The sequence below is a fragment of the Elephantulus edwardii genome, unplaced genomic scaffold, assembly GCF_000299155.1.
Source record: "Elephantulus edwardii isolate Elephantulus edwardi_28Jun2011 unplaced genomic scaffold, EleEdw1.0 scaffold00323, whole genome shotgun sequence".
In the NCBI taxonomy this organism is placed as follows: Eukaryota; Metazoa; Chordata; class Mammalia; order Macroscelidea; family Macroscelididae; genus Elephantulus; species Elephantulus edwardii.
The window spans coordinates 1,958,536-1,971,878 of NW_006400073.1; positions in this window are offsets into that span (position 1 = coordinate 1,958,536).

Consider the following 13,343-nt stretch of genomic DNA (forward strand, 5'->3'; position numbering starts at 1 on the left):
CTAGGAAAACAAGCAGATTCATCCTGGAAAGGGCTAAACCAGGTGGCTCCTTGGAGGTAAGGATTCTGAGGCTTCGTCTAACATACTTTGGACATATTGCAAGGAGAGACCAGCCCTTGGAGAAGGACATCATGCTTGGGAGGGTGGAGGGACAGTGCAGGAGGTGAGAGCCCTCTATGAGGTGGATTGATTCAGTGCCTGGGGTAACTGGGATGGCAGTGTCAGAGACAGTGCCATTGGCACAGGACAGAGCAGAGTTTAGGGCTGTTGTACATAGGGTCGCTGTTAGTCGCAAGCAACTCGATGGCACATAACAACCACATTGTGATGGGCAGGTCTGCTGTTAGGGACCTCTCCAAAGTATTTAAGAGCAATGGTGTCACTCTGGAGACTAAGGTGCATCTTGATACAGGCCATGGTCTTTGCAATCACTTGTTATGGATCAGAAAGTTGGACAATGACTAGGAAGGATAGAAGAAGAATTGATGCCTTTGAGCTATGGTGCTGGAGAAGAGTATTGAATGTACCATGGACTGCTAAGAAAACAAACATTCATCCTGGAGAGGGTTAAACAAGGCTGCTCCTTGGAGGCAAGGATTCTGGGGCATCGTCTGACATGCTTTGGACATATTGTAAGGAGGGAACAGTCCTTGGAGACATCATGCTTGGTAGGGTGGAGGGACAGCACAGGAGGGGAAGACCCTCTATGAGGTGGACTGACTCAGTGACTGGGGTAATCAGGATGGGTGTGTCAGAGGCAGTGCGATTGGCACAGAATGGAGCAGGGTTTAGAACTATTGTACATATGGTCACTATGAGTTACGAGATACTCCATTGCACAAAACAACAACAACAACAACATGTTGAGGAAATTCCCTTTTAATCCAGTTTTGCTGAGTGTCTTTGTAAGGAAGAGTTGTTGGATTTTGTCAAAGGCCTTTTCTGCATCAATTGCTAAGATCATATGGTTCTTGTTATTTATGTTGTTGATACAGAGAATTATGCTGATTGTTTTTCTTATGTTGAACATTCCCTACATACATGTTATGAATGTAACTAAAGATAAAAAGAAAATTGTAGAGCATTTCTGAAAGACATAACAAAAGGCCTAAAGAAATGGAAAAATGTGCCCTGCTTCATGGATAGAAAGACTCAATCTGGTCAAAATGGCAATCCCACCAAAAGCAATCTACATGTTCAATGCAATCCTAATACAGATACCAAATTTATTTTTCAAGGAGATTGAAAGGGAAATTATCAAATTTATTTGGAGAGACAAGAGACGCCAAATAAGCAAAACACTTTCGAGAAACAAAAAGAGGTTGGACGTATGGCAGTCCCTGACCTCAAAACCTATTATACAGCAGTGGTAACCAAACCAGCATGGTACTGTTATAATGACAGGCACATCGACCAATGAAACAGAATTGAGAACCCAGAAATAGACCCAGCTATCTATGTATGGTCAACTGATATTCGACAAGGAAATCAAAGCTATCAAATGGAGAAATGATAACCTCTTCAACAAACGGTGCTGGCAAAACTGGACTTTTACCTGCAGAAAGCTGAAACAAGAACCATATCTCACACCACACACAAAAATCAACTCAAGGTAGATCAGAGAAGTAAAGCCGAAAACCATAGCATTCCTAAGAGACAAACTGGGATGAAGCTTAGAAGCGCTAGTCCAAGGTATAAAGAGACTGCCAAATACAACCAGAAATGCACACTCTAAAGAGGATAAAATTGATACATGGGACCTTCTGAAGATTAAATCTCTGTGCACATCAAAACCTCTTCCCAACAGGATGAAAAGAAAACCTACAGACTGGGAACAAACATTTGGTTATTTCATATCAAACAAGAATCTTTTAACAAAAGTTTACAGAACACTAGGGGCCTCCACAAGAAAAAGACTGATAACCCAATTACAAAATGGGCAAAAGACATGGAAGGAATTTTCACAGAGGAAGATATTCAAATGGCAAACAGACACAAGAAGAAATGCTCCAAATCACTGGCAATAAGAGAGATACAAATCAAAACCACAATGAAGTATCATCTCACTTCAGTAAGAGTGGCAAAATTTAACAGGGCAGCAAATAATAGATGCTGGGGAGGATGTGGCAAGAAAGGAACTCTCATACATTGTTGGTGGGATTGTAAAATGGTGCAACCATTCTGGAAGGCAGTTCGGCACATCCTCAAAAAGCTGAACATAGAAGTTCCATATGACCCAGCTATTCCACTACTTGGAATATACCCTTAGAATATGAGAACTGAGGCACAAACTGATATTGTACACCAATGTTCATGGCAGCATTATTCACCATCGCAAGACCATGGAAACAGCCCAAATGTCCAACCACAAACGAATGGATTGAGAAATTATGGTACATTAACACAATGGAATACTATGCAGCATGCAGGACCAATAACTTTGTAAATTATTACCTAACTTGGGAGGGACTGGAAAGCATTATGCTGAGTGAACTAAGTCAGTCACATAAGGATAAATATTGTATAAAACCGTTATTATAGAATGAGTATAAGTATCCAGGAGGGGTGAGAGAGGCTGGAAGCAGAGGGATGTGGATGTGCAGGGGGAAGGGGGGATTAATCATTGGGTTGAACAATTTGATGGGTAGGGGGTGAGGGAAATTGAAAGAATTTGTTCAAATTTGTACTTGAATTTTGTAAATAAACTAGGAGAAAATTAAAAAAATATTAGAAAAAATAAAAAAGGTTAGAATAAAAAAGGTATCTTAAAAAATTAAAATGAGAACTCTTAAAGAAAAAACAAAGTGTAGTAAAGAAGAATCAGTGTTAAGGTTTCATTTTGGTGGGTTGCTAAGAGATAAGGTGATAACTTGAGGCAAAACTATGAACTGAAGCAAGGCAGGAAGTCACAAGAATATTTGCATCCATAGTACATATAGGAAGATCCAAGGCAGGGAGGGGGGAGCAGACAGGTGAGGATTGGGTGGGAGGGGGGCTGTCACATAATTTGATGGGTGGACAGAGGAAAGGGTAAGATCGGGTGTGAAAAACAATGTATAACGACTTTTTAAGTAAGTCAGTATAAAATAAAAATGCTATTACAAAGAATGTTTGCACCCAGACATTTCAGGAAAAGGAATGTGAGTGGGCATACAAGTCTGAGAAGGAAGGGACTTTGGAAGAACAGGGCTGCTGAAGAAGACAGTGCCAGGCAGAGAAAAGACTACACTGTGCTTTCAATTAGCCCTCCTTCAGCACCCTACCCCCTTGGCAAGCCCTCCTCCATGTTGTTAGAGAGGCACGTTTCTCTTTACTTCCAGGGTTCATTCCTTCGATTGATAGCCAGAACATTTGTGGGTGTAGGACCATTTTTTTGCCACTATTTGGAGTCTCTAAGAATGATACCATTCTGGACTATTTGTCTGGCTCTCATTGATCCTCAACTTTTGCTTAAAAAATTGGTACTCTTTGAGTTCAACCCAGGGAGTGCTAGCATAGTTTTCTTGCTGACAGGAAGCTAAAACATTCTTATCATTCATTGATGCAGTCAAGCCTGAGCAGAAGGTGGTATGGAAGGCACTCGGTCCACTCACACTGTCTTCCAGTTTCTCTAGATCTACAAAAGCCTGCCCTTTACTAGCTGCCTTACCTGAGTTTGTGCAGGAACTCAATAAATAATGCTGGCCAATGAACTGTGAGACCCTTGGGAATCAACATGTCAACACTGGGGACACAGATATGGGAAACCAAATTTTATGTTAAATATTTGTAATAAACAGAATATTACTTAAGGTTATGAGGGAGGTTGATATCAGCTGGAATTAATCCTGAAGCACTAAGACAATCCTTAACCTTTTACAGGAATTTTGCATTGTCCCTCCCTCCTGAGTCAAGGAGAAGGTTGTCAATAGGAAAGCTTAGCTTCACCTGTATTGGATTCTCTTTGTGATTTACTTCCTGGCAATTTTCAATAAAGACAGGAAAGCTGTAATCAGCAGGGAGTTCACTTCAGTGGTTTGAGAACTGTTTGCCTCCTGGTTTACCTTGTTTTTCTCCTACATTCCTAGTGTTCTCTGTTTCATTATTAGTACTTATAAAAATACTTTGCTCCTGGTCTGCAACATTCTGGCACCCAACGTGGGGCAAGGTGGTGGTTTTTCTTTGGGTTAGGTGGTGGTCTTTCTTTATTCGAGCAGACACCAGGAACCAAAAGGGAATTCGCTCAGGGTAAGTGAAACTTTCAGGAAAATTAAAGACAAGGTCATGAGAAAATTGCCACACTTTGGAAGTCAAAGTTACAAAAGAATTTCATGAGGATTCTCTCACCCCTCGAAGGACAAAGTCAAGGGAAAAATTAAGAGAAAAATTTCCATGGGGACCATACCCTACCCTCTGAAAACAGATTAAAAATTCAGAGGTAGAAAAGGAAAAAAAAAAAAAAAAGAGGAGTCCTGGGGACCAGCTCATCCTCTGAAGCTCAGTATATTATGCTACTTAAAGAATTACTTAAAAGCTCAGGTGTAAAAATAAGTCATTTTTGCAGTTGTTTTAATATGTGCAGAAACATTGTCACTGGTTTAAACCAGAAAATAGAATTTAAACTAAAAATCTTGGCAAGATGATATGCGAGCTGTACAAAGAACTCAGCAAGAGGAAGATGTGATTCCTGTTTCAGTTTGGTCATTATGTGATTTGATCTCATTAGCTTTAAAATCATTATGGTTTGAAGAGGAGATGTCTGAAGAATTTGAAGAAAAAAACCTCTTCAGAAGAGAGTGACAGTGAATCTGATAACAAAAGAAGATGGATTTCCTCTACCTCCAACTTCAGAGGAATTGAACAAGATAATTCAGGATGATAGTCTTTATGAGAAATTAAGTAAACAAGTTTTGGAACTTTCTAATTAAATAGACAAATTGGGTTCTTGTCATGAGAAGAATGGCAGATAATATATTTCCAATACTCTCTTGTTAAAAGTAGTTCATTGACTTTATAAAGTTTTGTGTAACATATCTCCTAGTAGATGTTTCAAGGGTATAGTTTTCATGGAAATACCAGTAACAACTTGGGGTTATCCTAATATTCCTCCCTGTCAGTTGCTTCCCTTACCTTTCTTAGAGAATGGATACATTGGAGACAGTGTTAAGAAGAGCAAAGATAAGTTTTTTAATACTTCCCATGGAAGCATCATTGATTGGAGCCTTGTTGGTTCCGCTCGTCAGCATAGAAATACTAAAAAAATTTTAGTTAGTCTAAGGAAGGCAATGGCATGGAGGAGGAATAGTGGAACTGTATCCACATATACAGTATTTTTCTTCCCAAAAACATTTATGATAATTAGGAACTGTATTAAGACTGTATCTCTTTGGATTGGAAATTATTCGTACAATCATACTGATAATATTACTAGCCTTAAACTTAAAAGATTATATTGTTCAAAATTATTTATTATATATTTGTTTAAATTTTTCCCTCCTTTAACAACTGGGATCTAGAGGGAAGAGAAAAGACCACAGAATGGCCAAATTTGTTGGGGCAATTATTGCTACCAGTTTAGGGCTTGTGTCAGGAAGTCTTGCTCATGAACGGTGCCACCCAAAGGTAATAAAGGAGGTCAAAATTGCTTCCACTGTGCAAAGCTAGACCATTATAGTAGACAGTGTCACCACAGGTAAGCAAGGGGGTAAAGAGGAAGTTCCCACTTACTTGCTTTAAGTGTGGATCTTAAGGACACTTGGCCAACGGCGGCCCACATCAGGTCCTCATGACCGACAAAAGACTAACAGGTCCTAGTTCCCAGTTGGAAACAAGGGAGGACTCTCCAACAATTCAGGTCCTCCCAGAAGAGCCGTGGGTGAGTATTGATGTTGCTGGTAAGTATATCCATTTCTCCTGGAGACAGGAGCCTATTATTTGGTCCTATAAGCCTTCTCAGATCTACTCTCTTCCTGCAGTTCTTTGCTCCATCTTTGACTTGCATGTGGACTTCCTAGCTGTAAAACAACCCAATGGTAAATGGAAGCTGGTCCAGGACTTAAGAACAATGACATAGTTGTGCTTCTACATCTTATGGTTCCTAAACCTTTATACTATAATAGGCAAAGTGCCAGCCAATAAGACTTATATTTTAAGAACTATTTTTCCTCTTTAACTTGGTTTCTGCCAGTTAGAACCTCTAGCTGGAATATTATTGCTTCTAATTTTTGACTCGTGTGTTTTTTAACTTGTAAAAATTGTGTCTTCTAGGTTGCCAAAATTCTATGATGCATCTCCAAGGATATGAACCTGTATCTCTAAGCACAACTGATAATAGTGCATCTATATTCCAAAATCAATTGCCACAATAGTCTATTGCCAAAGGGGCCCTTTAGAGTAGTGAGAGAAGATTTTTCACCCCGTAACCTACAATGCCTTTTTCCAGCAGGAAGTAGCTAAGAGAATATGGCGCCTCATTTCCTAATAAATTAGGGTGGAATCTCTTTCAGGGAGGAGTGATAGTGAATGGCAAAGGACAGGCTGACAAAGGAGATTAGTTAGAACTGGTTTTGATAAGGACTGTGGCAATATAACAATAGAAAAAGACTCTAAGGGAATATTCAACCTGAATCCTATTGATCATATGGAGATTTTTGGAGGTATTTTTTTGTTTTCATTTTATTAAGCTTGATTTGTTCTTTTTGTTTATATATGAAGGATGGAGAGAACAAAGATGGGCAAGAATGAATCAATGAAGAGAATAACAGACTATAACATAATAAAAACTAAAGAGGAGAAATATGGGAAGCCAAATTTTATATTAAATATTTGTAATAAACAGAATACTTCAGGTTATGAGGGAGGTTGGTATTAGCTGGAATTAATCCTGAACCACGAAGACAATCCTAAACTGTTTACAGGAATTTTGCATTGCCCCTCCTTCCTGAGTCAAGGAGAAGGTTGTCAATAGAGAAAGCTTAGCTTCATCTGTATTGGATTCTCTTTGTGATTTACTTCCTGGCAATTTTCAATAAAGACAGGAATGCTGGGAATTAGCAGGGAGTTCCCTTCAGTGGTTTGAGAACTGTTTGCCTCCTGCTTTACCTCTGTTTTTCTCCTACATTCCTGGTGTGCAGTCACATTATTAATACTTTTAAAAATACTTTGCCCCTGGTCTGCAACACACAGAGAACAATATATTTCTGTCCTAGAACAAACCAGAGATGGCTCTTTTGGCTTTTGAAGCAGTGTATGAAATATACTGCTCAGTTTACATCTAGTTACGTGGGGTGCACATTTACAATTAGTACAAAAACTACTGAACTAGATTTTTTTGTGTGCTTCAACAGGCATATTTAACTGTTATGTGCCATCGAATCACTTGTGACTCCTATCAACTCTATGTACAAGAGTTCTATACCCTGCTTTATCCTGTCCCAACCTGTCTCTGACACACCTACACCTATTACCCCATCACTGAACTGATCCATCTCATCGAGGGTCATTGTCTCTTGCATTGTCCCTCTCCAAGGATTGGTCCCTCCTTGCAACATGTCCAAATATGTCAGATGAAGCTTCAGAATCCTTGCCTCCAAGGAGCAGCTCGGTGTAACACTCTCCAGGACAAACCTGTTTGTTCTAGCAGTCCATGGTATAGTCAACACTCTTCTCCAGCACCACAGCTCTATCATCCCTAGTCACTGTCCAGCTCTCCGATGCATAGCACACAATTGCAAAGACTATTGCCCATATCAGGTGTATGTTAGTCTCCAGCCTGACATAATTGCTCTTCAGCACTCTGGAGAGGTCCCTTATAGCTGACCTTCCCAATGCAATTTTTCTCTTGATTTCCTGGCTACTGGTACCAAGAGTATTGACTGTAGAGCCAAGCAAACTAAAACTGTTAACAATCTCAATGGTGAGAATCTTTGTTTCTTGAAGTTGAGCTACAATCCATTTTGAAGGTCCTTGACCTTCTGCAGCAAGTACTTCAGCTCTTCCTCAGTTTCAGCAAGCAAGGTTGTGTCATCTCCATAATGCAGGCTGTTGATTAAACTCATGCAAATTCTAAACCTGGAGTAAGATTTTCCCATTTTTAAAACATCACCTGGTACCTGATAAATCCAACAAGTACACTTCCACTAAGGGAGTGAGAGCAGACACTGAGCATGTGCACGTGCACTCCTCCTACTTGAGTCAGCTTGTGGGTGCTAAATGTCTTCTATGGGAGAAAGATACATTAATAACAATCCCATTTAGCTTTCTCAAAAAATGTTAGATGCAGAAGATTCCTTAGACTGTTTCATTCTTCCAGCTAAGTATTTTATTTCTTGATACTGAATAATTTGAAGAACAGAACAATAGATGTTTGAGTAGCAAAATTATATTGCAATTGACTGAGTATAGTTATGTGTTAGCAGCAGCTAATTTTGCGTCTGGATTAGGACTGCTTGCCTTTCAGCATGTCTCACACTGTGTTACCAGTGTTCTCTTTCATTCGATGTCACCGAGAACCATTTGGAGTGCAGTTCTACTGACATAAATGAAGCTATTTCAGTTTCAATCACCTAAAAATGGATTGTGTTACTTAGAAATACAAACTTACACAATTTCCAATTATTCTGATATTTTCTAGTTATCTTTTCACTTACTGTTACTTGATTTGTAAATTCCAGTAATGTTTGCTTGCAACTAAAAAAGGCACTATCTAACAGTACCAATAATGTGTGTATATGTAATTTTACCATCCAGAAAAATGTAGGGCCCCAGTTCAGAATTTCTTTGCTATAAGGTTATGGATATGATTTTCAAGACAGATTGGAATCCTAATAGAGAAAGGAAAACTAGAGTGAGTTTATGAACAGTAATGAGAAGTTGCAACACAAAGTCAAGATGGCTTTAGAAAAGTTAGGAAGCAGAAACAGAGCCTGAGGACAGAGGTGCTGGACTGATCTCTACATGCCCATGGGGTATGACTATAGCAGAACAGTCATTCAGAGATCGTAGTTAAGCAAACAGGCAGCAGAGTTTAAAGACATTAAAAAAAATATATTTTGCAAAGATTTAAAATTTTTAAAAAAACCTTAAAACTTTGCTTTGTAAGCATTACACCCTCAACTATTTGAGAAGCATGCTGTTGGGTACCATCGAGTCAGAATCGACCCATAGCTAAGCCTCCAGTGAGTTCTCAGAGATAGTAATTGCACACGATCAATCACCCTTCACTGACGGAGCAGCTGATGGATTTGAACCATGTGCCTTCAGATTGGTAGTGCAGTGCCTTATCACTATGTCATCAGTATGAAAGAAATTTGAAATAGTTGGCATGCAAATCAAAGTCCTAGACAATTAAGTGTAGATCCTAGTGAAAACATCATGGATATCTTCTAAAAAATCCCGTTTTAAACTGTGTTTCCTTCCCTAGGAACATATATCCAGGTGTGGGAATGCTTATTAAAACTAGGTGTTCTCTTTGCTTAGAGCAAGGAGCCTGGTATGCAAGTGTATAATAGGTGACTGATGCCTCTGTGTCACCCAAAATAGGTACTTGCTGGTAGAGAAATACCTTTAAGAATATGAAAAATATATTAAATGCATGATTCTCTGGAAAAACTCAGTATTTGAACAGATGTTTTTAAAAACTCCTGTTACTTGTACTTTTTTTTTTTTTTTAAGAACTCTGGCACAGGAATGAGACCTGGAACTGCTTCTGGGCAGTCTAGGTGCTTATGCTCATGGCTTAGCTCATTTTCTCAGATACTACCTGTGTCTGTGTTTGCAATTGGCCAGTTCACCAAAGGGGATCAATCTGGGAGACTTTTTTTTTAACCTGGAAGCATGCCAACAATGCTTTGTGGAAATCTTTAGATGGGAAGCAAATGCTATTTTCTGGGAACTTCAAACTTGGGAAGCCAGCATACAACAACTGAGTATAAACTGCCGCCTACTTTCTTATATAGATCAGTTGCTATGTGTCATGGAGTTGGAATGGACTCCATGGGCTTTTGGAGGCCGTAAATCACAGTGGAGGAGACTGCCCATCTTTATCCCAAGGTGCAGCTAGTGGATTGAAACCATCTACATTTGGATTGGCAGCACAATTCTTTATCCACTAGGGCACAAGAGCACCCTGTTATTTGAGACTTTCGTAATTCGAAAGATAGTCATGCAGAGGTTGGGGAGAATGGGGGATGGGGGGGTAAGTAACCAGCGAGCATACCATTGGAAAAGATAGAAATATGATACATCGTATCCTTTCCTGTTCAACACAATGCTTGCATATAAAAACACCTCTCTTTTGGTCCAAAGAACCTACCACAATTACTGCATCGTGTTGTAAATCACATGCAGTCAAAAAGAAAACATACACGTTTGTTTTAACCTGAAATAAATCTGTTGATATTTGAATTGCTTTCAGTGGGACATGTGTATTAAACCACAAGAATTTCCAACTAGATTATGGGAGTTAAGTCCCCTCTCCCCCTCCCCAACCAAAGCAAATAAACAAAACCCCAAAGCCACAAATCAGCTTCAAATAAGTTTGGAAAAAAAACAAAACAAAACTGAGATTCTAAATATTTACATGGGGGAAGTAAAATCACAAAGTTATTTACAAAAATACACAAGCTTATGTGCATTAACAAATTTACACCAGTTCACAAAAATATTAAAACATAAAAGCTATATAAATTAAAGAACTCAAAAGCATGATCTAAGTAAGACTTTCTAGGGTGCTTCTCTCATGCAGGTCATAGTTGAAAAGAATCAGGTTTTGCTATTAGAATATAAACTGTAAAACAGCCAGTTTTTAAAAAATAAAACCTTTGAACATTAACAGCACTGATCAAGTAAAGGAAAAAGATCTTCTGTGCATTATCATCTTCACTCAGTTAAAATAACCATTCTTATCATTTCTGTAACACACAATACTGAAAACTGCATGCGTCTGTTGGGAAGTAACTTTCTGACATACTGTTGCTTTCATTACGACTTTCTCAACACGTTGTTTGGGTGACTCATTGCTCATATACTCCATGGAGACAGTGACATGTGTGGACACAGAGGAATGGGCCTATCAGACTCCTTGACTTAAGGGCACATTCCAGATTTACACTGGATGCATTTGTTGCTACATTAAATGCCACATCTTACTCTTCTGTCCCCCTTACACTTCTGGTTCCTTCTCTTCACAGAAGCAAGTTCTTAGTCCTAGAATTTTTCTTTCTGACCTTGTGTTTTGTCATCATGGTTGTTAATAATGCTTTGTCTTTGTAAGACATGTGAATGCCCTATCTTTTTGCTCTTGGGACTTTCATGTTTAAAAGAAACGAAATAAACTACAAGGCTGGATGAAATTCAGTAAATGAAAACGGCAGCTCTGGGATTGTTAGCAAAGTCTCTAGCCAGACATCCAAGGATTATTTAAATTAAACCAAGCTGTGGGGTTAGAACTGTGCCCAAAAGGGAAAATTCTGGAGGAGATGTGGCTTTAAAAATACTAAGAGAAAGAAATGTTGGGGGTCTAATGTATAAGTTGGTTCCATCTCTGGATCCTACTGCTCTTGTTAGGATTGTGAATGTGCTAACCTTCAGTTTCTGTATGTGTGAAGTCACACATTAAGTGAACTATGTTGAGGTAACTTGACTCACAGTGATTAGCAACCAATTTCTACTCCACCAAACAGGAAAAGGAAATATACAGGCAAAGGCCCTCAAATAACTGGCTCCAAAGTTAAGGCTGTATCTACACATATTTAATGGAACAAACTCTAGGTGTGATCCAGAGTTTACCTCTCACACATGTACCAGTAACTGGCATTCAAAATATCCTGCATTTAAAATATTTACCTGACAGTCCCAAAAAAACCATTATTAACAAGAAATTGCTTTGAGGCATTAATATTAATTAGCACTTGTAAGTAAAGACTTTCGTTTTAGGAGTATACAGTGTGTGTGATAATGAATCTAAATTCTAAAGCTGGACAGGCCTTCTACAGCCACTTCCTCTGGGCTCTCAGGCACTACAAGCACCCAGCATCCTCCTTCATGCCACTGGTCCTTTCTCATCTCCAGGTGGCTGGAGAGCACTGGCAGGGCTGGTGTGAGCTCAAGGGGCTTCAGACACAAGCAGCAGGTTAAGGGGAACCTTAACACTGCATATTCATGAAAGCTCACATCCCTCCAGGCAGCACCTCCCATCTCCTCTCATCACCCTGATTACATGCCTCTGAGTCTGCAGTTTAACAGAGAAGCCCAGGTGCTACAGACCTTACATGTTAGCACTTTAAAACATGTACTACCATCCTTATAGATACCTGTGACTAATTCTGGAACAAAAGAAAAATCTTCTAGATTATTTCCACATATAAATGGGTTGCTCCTAAAACGTCCTTTTTCTAAATTTAAACCCTTAAAATGCAATCACATAGTTTTGTGTTTTTTTAAATAAACAAGGGACTAGCATGGATCCTAATCTTCATACAATTTCACAGCAATAATAGCAGCATGATTTTAGCCTCTTAAAAGATGTCCTCCTTTGCGCTAAAGAAAAGTTACTTCCAAGTTTTAAAGAGCCAGAGCAGCAGCCATACAGTGAGTGGAATGAAGGTTTTCTGTTGTCTTCTACAAACACAATACATGAAATATGGTAACATCCAAAACTCAAGCATTATTATGACTTAGAAAATGCAGTGATGATCTAAATTGACTTTGCAGACATGGAAGTACTCGTTAACCTGGCCTATAGGCCATGGTATGAATTAAGAAAATGGAATGGCATTGGATTTGAGAGGTGTCCTGGCCTACTGTAATAATGAATGCAACTTTCAGAAGAAAGTCCTGGGTATTAAACATGTTTAACATGTCTACAGAGCTACAACGAGCTACACTGGCAATGCTGTTATCAATGGCAATTACAAACAACTGTGATTACACAAGTACACAGGAAACAACCAACATGTACGTACTGGGAATGTGAAGGCTAACGGCCTGCTTTTACCAAACGGCAAAATGGTCACGTGTGTTTCATGGAGACTGCTGTAACTTACAAGTTGCAAAAGATAATTAGTCGCTACTTCAAGGTTCTCAGGGAACCAAATTACATATACATTTGTAATAATAGTCTATCCATTTAAACCATGCTGCTGGCTTTTATTTTCCTATGAAAATAAGTTGCTTTAGAACAAATAGTATGAAATGTTTTATTAGGATTTCAATTTACTAAATCCTAAGGTGAGAAAAACAAACCAAAAAAACAACCCTGAAGGCTGGAAACACATTAAAGATGTTTAAGTTTGTCGTGCTGACAAAGTACACTGGCCATCATGACTTGACTTCCTTATCCTGGGTAGTCTCATTTCACTGAAAGG